Here is an 11,748-nt window from a genome sequence, read left to right as displayed (position 1 = left end):
CCCAAATGGCCTGGAATGAATTACCTGCCTTGTAGGGTGGTGGTGGTGAACTGTTTAAAAAGTGTCTTGCCTCACTCCCTGTCTGTTGAATAGTTTAAGGTGGATGTCATCGGTGACTTTAACAAGAGTAGTTTTCAGCGGAACCATGGGCACAAAAGCCTGATGGGAATGGTGGGTTCGAGTGAGAATGGGAAGGAAGAATGGGAGACAGCAGGTAGAGAAATGGGGTGTTTATCCATGGGAATGTGGGGTCAAGAGAAAGTTGTTTTTTTTCTCTCTGTCTATGGTTGGGAGGAAGTACACAGTTTACGTGCTGATGAGAACCATCCAGTGTAGAGGATAAACCGATGATGTAGTTGGATAAGGACTGTGGGGTGTTGGGTCGTAGATACCAAGGTGACTGAAATAACGGGATTTGTCCCTTGTTTTCCGCCCTCTCCTCCCCAGTCTTTCATTCATTTGTTTACCAAATAGTTATTAATGGTTCACGAGGTGCCAAGGTCTGAAGTAAGTTCTGGGTAGAGAATGATGATTAAGGGACGAATTAAATAGGAATGATCTCTACACTCTTCATGAAGCTTTTAAATATATTTTTATTGATTTCAGAGAGAAAGGGAGAGGGAGAGAGAGGTAGAAACATCAGTGATGAGAGAGAATCATTGATCGACTGCCTCCTGCGCACCCCACACTGGGGATCGAGCCCGCAACCTGGGCATGTGCCCTTGACCGGAATTGAACCGTGACCTCCTGGTTCAAAGGTTGATGCTCAACCACTGAACCATGCCCGCCAGGCTCTCATGAAGCTTTTATTGTCTGATGGTGTTACGCTTTCTAAAAATACCAGTAAGTAAATATAGACTGAGATTAAAGCTTAGCAGGAAAAGTACAGAGTATTTTTCAGAGAAAGAATACCATGGTGTGATTTAGACTGGCAGCATTAGGAGGCCTCCGAGCTATAAATGGTGGCCATGATTGAGAGGAAGGATGTTCCATGTAGAGGGAATAGAACATGCAGAAGCTCTGGGGCAGGGGACAACTGGTGCTTGTGAGGATTTCAGAGGTGGCCAGTGTGGCCTAAGGGGTAGGCAGGAGCCAGGTCTAGCAGAGCTTTCTTGGCCATGAAGATTTTAGATTATATCCTAGGAACAATGGGAAGCCATTGAAACGTTTTAATGTAGGAAATGACATGATTCGATTTGCACTGGGGGAAAAAAAAACTATCTGTGTTGCTGTGTCATGGTCAATGGATCAGTGGGGTCAACAGTGGAGAAAAAAGAATACCAACTTAGGCAAATGATAGTATCTGTGGAAACATGTAGACTGAAATAGTTTTTCTATGAAAAAAAGATAGAATTGAGAATATCCTTCTTTTAGCAGAATTGGCTTTGAGTTTACCAGGTTTCTCAGCAGCTGTGAAGAGTATTTTCTTGTTAAAAATAATACCAATACAGAAGAGTCAGATGAAACTATCAGTGATTTCAGATTATTTAACAAAAAGATGAAAAGATTATTTACCAAAAATTGTGGTAACTTTGTGAAAAATTAAAAATAGTAAGACCATATTAATCTTTTTGTCCAGAAAAACTACTAGTGACACAATATTAGAGATAGAATCTAATAAGAAAACAGTAGAGTACATGAATATGTACCAAGAATAATTAATCTGTGTATGTTTTAAATGTTCATATACTATAAAGAAACCTTAAGATTTTTGCATTGATGTAGTGGATGTACATTATTTTCATTTTTTAAAATAAAGTAAATGTAATAATAGTTTATTGGTTAATAAATATTTCAAAAGTTCCCTTTTCCACTTTCAAAAGTGTCTTAGATTGCATGAAAAATTATATGGATAGAGGATCTCTACCAGTTGAGGGTCAGACTGGTAAAAAAGTGGTCAAGTTTTAGAACCAGATGCATAATTTATTGTGCTTATTTAGGCTTTTCCCCGAAGAGATTTCTTAAAGCAGAAGGGCAGTTTTAATACCAAGTACTGCTATCTCAGATCACCCACAACTCCAGGGTCATGAATTAACTTGTTCTGAGAACTCAAAAAAAAAAAAAAAGGAAGAAGAAGAAAGAAAAAAAGAATAGAAGAAACAGAAGTCATTCCCTGTCTAGACAGTCTACTCGGGAGCATTCTGTCTTGGTTGTAATCCCAGTTTTCTTTCTCACACAGGCATTTATTAATGCTCTTCAGAGTTGGAAAAGGCAGGCCATCTTACCATCTGGAGTGTCTGCGCCTGGCTGACCTAAGCTTAACCTGCCAGTTTTCGGGAGATGATAGACAACACCCCGAATGGCTGAGTAAGTAGATGCTGCTGTGCTTTGCTTTACAGCTTTTTTAAAAAAAGTAAAATTTTCATAACTTTAAAAGTTTAAAATATTATGCATTTTAATTGGGTTCTTTAAATTTTTGTTGTTGAATAATGATGGCAAGTATTATAATTCCAATAAGTAAATATTTATATGTAATGGGATCCCGGAAGAAATCCCCTAATGATTAAAAAAATTAATGAAAACATTTCCACACATAATACTTCAGCTATCAAGAGACATAGTGAGAATTTAAATGCATATATGAAAATCTAAAAGCATTCTCCTTAGTGCTTTATTTTACTTTTATATAATGAAATGCAAAATTATTGGTAAGGCAACTGTTCTGAATTTTTTAAATGCAACTCTCTATACAAAAAAATAATTTAACACAGAATGTATTTGGGTTAACTTTAAATAAATACTGTGTGTTTTTTTTTAGTAGAAATTGAATTTTAATAGTTCTATTTGGAAATAATGATCGCCCCCCCCCCCCCGCCCCTCCCCGCTAATGTAGATAAGATTACAGACTCTCTTATTTAGCTTTGTTTCTGAATTGAAGACACTAGGGAAGAAGAACATTCATTCTTTATAATCAAAACATCTTTATGAAATCTAAAGAATTGAACCAGTTGTCTTGATATAAATTGTTTCTCAGGATGGACGTGATTATTACTCTTGTTATACCCTTCGAAACTGTTCGGACAAAACTAGGAAACCATGAGGCTGTACCAGGATCTTGTTTGGGAGTGCTAAGTTTAAAAACAATAGATACAGAAGATGGTTCCCACAACAAGGTTACTTGATTTTGGCCTATATCTGTGCTGTCCAGTAGGGCAGTCACTGGCCACATGTAGCTGTTGACATTTGATATGTGGCTAGTCCCAAGTGAGATGTGCTGTGCATAAAATACGACATTTCAGAGACAGTCTGTAGAAAAGGACTAATACTTTATTCATAATTTTTATGTGAATCACATATTAAAGGAATAATATTTTGGATATATGGGATTAAATAAAACATTAAAATTAATTTTATTTTTTTATGTGACTGGTAGACAGTTTAAAAATACTTGAGGCTTACATTATATTTCTAATGGACAGAACTGGTCTGTATCATCATATATAATCAACATTCTTAGTCCTTCATTACTCAGCATTCTGTAGGCCTTAAACCTTCTCCTCTGCGTATGGGTCAATTACTATAAATCTGCATTGTTTTAAGAAAGGATTCTTTGATTCATCAAATATTTACTGAGTACCTACGATGTGGCAGACAGTATTTTAGGCACTGGGATTCAATAGTGAACAAAGTAAACAAAACTCTCTGTTTTTATGGAGTTGACATCCTATTGGAGAGACTAAAAATAAGTAAATAAGTGAGATATATAATCTATTAGAAGGCAATAAGTTTTTCTGCAGAAAATATAAGAGAGAAGTTCAGTTATATATAGGGTACTCAGGGAAGGCCTCACTGAAAAGGTCATATTTGAGTAAAGACTTGAAAAAGGTGAGAGTGAGAGAGCCTTATAGATATTTAGGGAAGAGTGTTCTAGGCAGAGGAAATGGCAAACGCAAAGATCTTGAGGCAGGCTTGTGTCCGTCTGGTTGGGATGGTAGAAGGAGGCTTGTGATTGGTTGCCGTGAGTGATGGGTAGAGAAGAAGAAAGGAAAGGAGAGCCGTGGTTATTGTAAGGATTTTGGCTTTGAGTGAGATGAAAGGAAATTGGTGGGGTTTGAGAAGAGAAGTGAGATGGTTTTCTGTTGGTGCTGCTGTGATTCTGATACTCTGAGGTGAGGCTGGGAGATTGCAAGAATGCAGCAGAGAGGCCCAGTTAGGGCTGCTGCAGTGACCCAGTTGAGAGGTGGTGGTTCCTGAGGCCATAACCCAAGGAAGTGATGGAATTCTAGGTAGAGGCTGTTGTGAAATTACATATGGGATGAGAAAGAGTTGTGTCACTGTTGACTCCGCTTTTGGCCTGAACAACTGAAGAATGGAGTGCCTTTTATTGAATTGGGGAGGATTGTGGGAGCAATAGATTTGAAGTAGCACCAGGAGCTCAGTTTGGGGCACATTAAATTTGGGATGCCTCTTCAGACATCTTAAGTGGGAAGGTCAAGGAATTCAGTGAGATAGAAGTCAACGTCATTAGCATTTAAAACTCTGGTAAGATTTGAGATCACCAACGGAATGAGAGTAGATAGAAAAAAGGAGAGCCAGGGGCCACTGCAACATTCGGAGATGGGGAGATTTGACAAAGGTGACTGAGGAACGGGCCCTGGGTGAGAATTGGGATATTGTAGTCACCAAGGAAACACAGTGTTTCAGAGAAGCAGGAATACTCAGCCTTGTCAAATGCTGCTGGTAGGTTAGGTAAGATGGGAGTTGAAAATGGATCATTGGATTTAGCAGCGAGGAGGTTACCAGTGACCTGGACAGGGGTTTCAGTGAAGTGGCGGAGACAGAAGCCTGAGTAGAAAGATTCAAGGGAGAATGGAAGGAAATGAACAGAAGAGGGTGAACATACAGACTCTCTTTTCAGGAACTGTGGAGTCATGAGGGGTCAAGGAAATTTTGGTTTCAGTTTTTTCAACGAGAGAAATTAACCCATATTTTCTCACTGGCATGTATTAGAAAGATCTGAAGATCTTCTGAAATGACCCACCACATTTGTGACCCTTAAGACCTATGTGGGAAGGGTTAGTGTTTCCCTCCTAAGAGGACTTCGTAGAATTGTGTTTTGTAAAGAATGTGTGTGTGTATGTGTGGGTAGGTTGGCATTGATTGCGTTAAAAGTTGCTTTTGTAGTTGTTACGAAAGTTGGCTTCAGTTCTTCTTGCTCAGGGTCTGTATTCACATTCTGATAAAAACTTTAAGGAAGCAAATGTTAAACTATTTCACCTCAACTGGAAGAGCTGAGAAAACTAGTGTATGGGGGTAATTTATTTTCCTTTCCTTAAAGGAAGTTGCCAGAAGCATTGGGAGAAATTGAGGCAGAGACATGCTCAAGGTCACAAGACAAAACGTTGCCAGGATAACTGGGTCTTCGAGCCGATTCCCTGGCTGTGTGGAACACTTAATCTCTGCATTTCCGTTCCAACCGGTAAAAAGGGAGGATAATATGTGTTCTACCTACTACACGAGGCTTTTATGAGGATCAAATGGGATAGTAGGTGAAAGAGCTTCCTCAGCTATAAAGCATTCTATACGTATTAAGTAATAGTGTTAAAAGCAAGTTAGGCTTAAGGATATTGTGACAGTTTTTGTAATAACTAGAGATAAATGGAATGTAACAAAATCTGGGTTGAGAAATAACTACAATACATAATACTAATAGAGTCTTCCAAGAATTTGCCTTTTGTGTATGTCAAGCTTTGTTAACAACACCACAGAGTCGATCATATTTGGGTCATCATAGAGTTTTGTGGTTAAAAGCCATGGAGGAGATCCAAACAATCAATCAGTTTATCCCCTAGGAGCCTCAGAATTACTGAACATCTGAGTATTTTGGCACATTAGTGTTAGTTTGCTGAAACGCTGTGGAATAGCCGCTCTCTTAATGGAAAATATTCAACTTATGATGATAAATTTTATGTCAAACTTGAGAGCATTTCTATATTTGATACTTGAAGTGAAACTATAGTCATACTTTATTTTCATAAGAGATTGTTATGGGAAATTGAGAGAGAATTTAAAATGGGTAGCCAAGGTCACTCCTATTAAAGATGATGTGAAGATGATGAGTGATATAAAACAAGCATAAAACTGGACAAAATTGACAAAAACAATCATTTTTGGGCACCGGGAAGGCAGATAATAATTATGCTGGTGCTTGGGTAGAAGAGTGTTCCCCTAATCCCAGCTCAGTTGGTAGGAACTGCAGTTTTGTCAGCTTACACTTTTTACCAGAAGTGAGGGACTTTGTAGTGGAGGCTGGGGTTGTGGGTGAAAACCCCACAGCTTTGCTGGCTAAAACTGGCATACTCAGTTTACAATGGATAAGGAAAACCTCCAGCTTTGATAAATCACGTTTGCAGTCCTGTTTTGGGGCCACCAGGCAGAAATTGAACGGAGCGAGCTGGAAATGAGAGAACCGTAGAAGCATTGTGATGAGCTCTCCACACATCTGTGGCAACTGCTAAACCTTGCATATCTAGGGGGGACAATCACACAACAAGTGAAAGCCAAGGGAGGCCCCTCAAAAGCTTGGGTGCACCCTAGCCGGTTTGGCTCAGTGGATAGAGTGTTGGCCTGTGGGCTGAAGGGTTCTGGGTTCGATTCCAGTCCAGGGCGCGTACCTTGGTTGCAGGCTCCCGGCCTTGGTCAGGGGCATGGGCCCTGGTCGGGGGCATGCGGGAGGCAACCAATCGATGTGTCTCTCTCACATCGAAGTTTCTCTCTGTCTTTCCCTCTCCCTTTCATTCTCTCTAAAAGTCAATGGAAAAAATATCCTTGGGTGAGGATTTAAGAAAAAAGCTTGGGTGCAACTTTCAAAAAATCCACAAACAACTCCATCAGTGAAGCTGGGAACCCTTACAAGTACAAAGTGTTTGGGCACAACCCCTGCTCACATCTCTGGCTGACCATGAACCTAAGCAGACAGAGGTAACATGTAGGGAACTGGGTCAGAAACTATAAATCTGACTTTCAAAACTCAGCAAAGTCATCAGGGACTATATGTCATGAAAGAGACAGATTCTATACTTTAAGTTCAAACAAGTTATTAAAATGACCATCAACCCTTGGGATATTGAGATTTATCAACAGATGAGTGGATGGATAAAATGTGGAATATCCATGTAATGGAATACTGTTTGGCAATGAAAAGGAATGAAGTGCTGATACGTGCTACCACATGGATGGACTTTGAAAACATTATGCTCAGTAAAAGAAGACCATCACAGAAGTCTGATTATGTGATTTCATTGATATGAAATGTCAAGAATATATATCCATTCATACTAACATAAAAAAGACCAGAATACTTAGGAATAAATTTAACAACAGAACTATAAGTCCTCCACACTGAAAACTACAACATTTTTTCTGAGAGAAGTTAAAGTATATCTAAATAAGGGGGAATATAGTAAGTACTGTTAATGCGGCAGCTTTCCCCAAATTGAGCTATAGAGTCAATGAAGTCATTGTCAAAATTTCAGAAAGGATTTTTGTAGAAGAATATTTGTACAATTGGCAAACAGATTTTAAAAATTAAGTGGAAATGCAGAATATCTAGAATAGTCAAAATAACTTTGAAAAAGAAGAATAAAGTTGGAGGACTTAAACTACCTGATTTCAAAACGTACCATAGAGCTGCAGTAGTAAAAACAGCATGGTATCTTCCATGCGGATAGACAACCAGATCCATGGAACAGAATATCCAGGAATAGATATGTACCAGTAAGGGGTCATTCACTAAAGTAATTTAATAGGAAAAGCTCTTTGTTTGCACCAAATAGGGCTGCAACAGTGAAAATCCGTGTGAGGTAAATGGACCTCTACTTTTACCTTACAGCACACACACAAATGAACCTAAAATGGGTCATAGACCCAAGTGTGAAGAAAGCAGGAAGTCTTTGTCTCTTTGGCGAGGTAAAGATTTAGTAATAGGATGTAAAAAGTGTGAAGTATCAAAAAAATGATAAATTAGACTTAATCAACATTAAAGTTTTGGTTTTCAGAAGACACCACCTGTTAAAGTGAAAAGTCGGCCAGGCCAGTGGATCAGTTGAGCTTCACCCGTGAACAGAAACAGGATCTCAAGTCAGGGTGCTTACAGGAGGCAGCTGGTTGATGTTTTACTCTCTCCCCCTTGCCCTTCCTCTCTCTCTCTAAAATCAGTTTTTTTAAAAAAGAGAAAAGTCAAGCCAGGTACTAGGAGATAATATTTATATAATATATGTTTGATAAAGGATTTTTATCTAGAAAAACTCAATCATAAGAGAGCAACCCCATTTAAATATGTGCAAAAGATTTGGATAGACATTTTACCGAAGAAGGCACATGAATGGCAGATAAGCACAGGAAGAGTTTCAACATGTCATTTGGGAAATGCAAATTAAAGCCAATAATAAGATATTACTTTACACTCACTCTAATGGATATAATTAAAAAGACTATAATCCATATGTTTGTTGGCAAGAATGTGGAAACACCAGAATCCTCACACATTGCTGGTAGGAATGTAATATGATGTAGCCATGTTGGAAAACAGTTTTGCAGTTTCTTTAAAAGTTCAACATATATTTAAGCAATTCCATTCCTAGATATGCTGTAATAAAAGATAACAGAATATGCCCAGAAAAAGAATGTTCATAGCAGCTTTATTTGTGACTAGAGGCCTGGTGCGGGAAATTCATGCACAGGTAGGGTCCCTAGGCCTGGTCGGAGATCAGGGCTGATCTGGCTGCCGGCTGGGGCCTTCCTTTGTTTGGTGTCGCCCCCTGGTGGTCAGCACACATCATAGCGAGCGATCGAACTCTTGGTCTCCCGAACTCCCAAGGGGACACTTTGCGTATTAGCCTTCTATATATATATATATATATATATATATATATGTGTATATATATATATATATATATATATATATATGCGCAATGAAAAGGAGTGGACTATTGATATATATATATCAATATGTTGAGATTTACAACAACATGGGTAAATCTCAAAGTAATTATGTTGCATGAAAAACTCAGACTTCCCTCCCTCCCCCATCCCCTGCCCCTCCAGGGACCACACTGTCTGATTCTATTTAGGTGAGATTCTAGAAAATGCCAACTAGTATATAATGACAGAGAGCACATCAGTGGTTGATAGCTTAGGAGAGGATGAAGAAGAGGATTCCAAGGAGGGCACATGAAACACGGGATGATACATATATATTCATTTTCTTGGTTATGCATGATAGTTTCATGGGTATATACACATGTCTAATTGTATACTTTAAATATGTGCAATTTACTGTAAAACAATTACACCTTAATGAAGTTATTTTAAAGATTGTTCCCATTCAAAAACCAACAAACAAAAAAGTTCACAGCAGCATTATTCACAATAGATAAAAACTAGAAGCAATCCAACTTCATCAACTGGTGAATGAATAAAACACACAATGGAATAATACTCAGCCACGAAAAAGATGAAGTCCTAATTCATCCTACTCATACATATGACAACATGGATGAACCTCAAAAACATTATACCATATGAGAGAAGCAGAAACAAAAGACTGTATATTGCATGATACTGTTTTATATGAAATTTTAGAAAAGGCAGAACCACAGATCAGGTCAGTGGTGCCTGGGGCCAGAGGTGGGAGCAGAGATTGGCTGTAAATAGGTACAAGGAAACTGTTGGAGTGGTAGAAGTGTTCTTGGTAATAGTTGTGCAGTTGTGTAAGTTTACTAAAAGTCACCTAAATAGTTGACTTTCATGGCATATAAATTATATTTCAATAAAGCTGTTAAAAATGGATGGCCACTAAAAAATTTAAATGATCTTTAACATAACTTGCTGAACATACTGCTTTGGAATACTTTGATGAGACCTGTTGAATTAATGTTCTCTGGATTTTTTAAAAGTTAAATTTATTGGGGTGACATTGGTTAATAAAATTATGTAGGTTTCAAGTGTACAATCCTATAATATATCATGTGTATATTGTATTGTGTGATCACCACCCTAAGTCACATCTCCTTCTGTCACCATATATTTGACCCCCTTTACCCTTCATTACCTTCCCTCCGCCCTACTTCCCTCTGGCAACCACCATACTGTTGTCTGTATCTATGAGATTTTGTTTGTCTTGTTTGCTCATTTGTTGCTTTCAGTTTTATGCCCCACCAACAGGAATATTTATTAGTCATGTTTCCCAGAATTTTGTATCTCCCTTGCACATGCGTATTGGTTTAGGATGATGGTTTTATGTTTAATAGCTATTAACACTCCCTTCTGGAAGAAAGGGTAGTTTCTTATATTAATATTCTGTCCGTGTAAAGTAGTTCAGATGTGTAGTGGTAGGTTGCCTTCACCTTTCAGTTCTTCAGGGAGGAAGTTGAGGAGAGCTAAACAGCTTTGTATCTTTGAGGGACAAAAAAGACACATCCTTCTAGGCCTGGGGCGTCCACTCACCTGTCCCCAACCCCGGATATGTGAAGGCATCAGGGAATCTGGGCATAGAGTGCAACCAAGAGAAAGTAACCCTTCTGGGGCACTTTCCAACTGGCGCAGGCCGGCCGTGTTCCACACTCGTCTAGGAGTCATGCTTCCTGGGGTTAGTGACTTCATGCCTTTGCTCTGGTGTGTCCTCATCTATAAAATAGGAGATGGAATTTAACTTTCTTAGGTCAAAACAAGTATCTTCAGGTAGAAAATTAACAGTACTTAATTTTAATGGGGAAAAAAATCAACCACCTAGAACATTTTGCTCACGATTCTACCCAAGTTCATGCAAATACACACACAAATTTATTTCAGAAACCAATTTCTTGACTGAAATTCATCAAGCCATTTTTTCCCAAATAAGGTACCAGCTATTTAACCAAATTCTACTTTTTCTTTTTTCCCCTTTCCCCAGTGCAAATTTTTTATTCAACAAAGACTTATGGAACACTCATATTTGTCAGTCATTCTGAGGAGAATACATATATACCTGCAGGAATAAATGAAGTATGGGCTATGACATAAGCATGACATATGCTTGGGGATAAATGAAGGCGACAATTTACTGTTTTGGAAATTCTAATTATTTCTGCCTTGTCTTTTTGAAAGAAGTACTTTAGTAACAAGTGATCCATGGTACACAAAATAATAACCTGTTTTTCTGGTACTTTTTGAAAATATTGAAAAATAATTTGGACAGTAACTCCTCTTTCTTATGGAAAGTTTTGCCCACTATTCACTTTCCTGTTTTGTTTTTAATGATCATGAATATGTAAACCAAAATTACTGCCTAAACTGTTGCTTTGAAACTACATCAAAACAATAGGAGTTAAAAATAGGTTCTACCTACTGCTTCAGACTTACCCTTTAGTCACTAAAGGACAGTCAGATACGGGGTCTGATCCTGCTTTAAATGTATTCTTGGTTGAGCTACCCTGAGGGAGTAAGTTGCTGAAGCCAAGGAAGTACCTACCCGCTCCAGTGCTGTGAAACTCAGAAATAGCTTCTTGGGCTGGAGTGCCAGCGACGGCAGTTTCCTTTTGTGCCACAAGAGGGAGTGCCTACGCTGTCGCTGACCTGAATTGAGGTCTGAATTTCCTTCTACAATGCGCCTGAAAAGTTAGGATCCAGTGGGTTGCTGGGAAAATGTGAAAGAAAAAGGTTGTTGTTGTTGTTTTGACTGTGTCAAGGGAAAGAGGCACTTGAAACATAAAGGGGTGAAAAGGAAGAGCTTGTGACTGAAATTCCTTTAAGATAGTAAAGCTTTTGCTG

The 11,748-nt window shown here is 38.5% G+C and overlaps 1 long non-coding RNA gene across 1 annotated transcript in view; it reads left to right on the top strand.

Annotated features, from left to right (window-relative positions):
• Positions 1 to 1,860: 1,860 nt before the first annotated feature.
• Positions 1,861 to 11,748, top strand: part of LOC308527107 — a 140,255-nt gene continuing 130,367 nt past the window's right edge. The window contains exon 1 of the long non-coding RNA XR_013996596.1: positions 1,861 to 2,307. This is a non-coding gene — a long non-coding RNA (uncharacterized lncRNA). The remainder of the gene's footprint in view (positions 2,308 to 11,748) is intronic.

Source organism: Myotis nattereri, assembly GCF_964212035.1.
Source record: "Myotis nattereri genome assembly, chromosome: 11".
Taxonomy (NCBI): Eukaryota; Metazoa; Chordata; class Mammalia; order Chiroptera; family Vespertilionidae; genus Myotis; species Myotis nattereri.
This window is presented reverse-complemented; position numbering and strand designations above follow the sequence as displayed.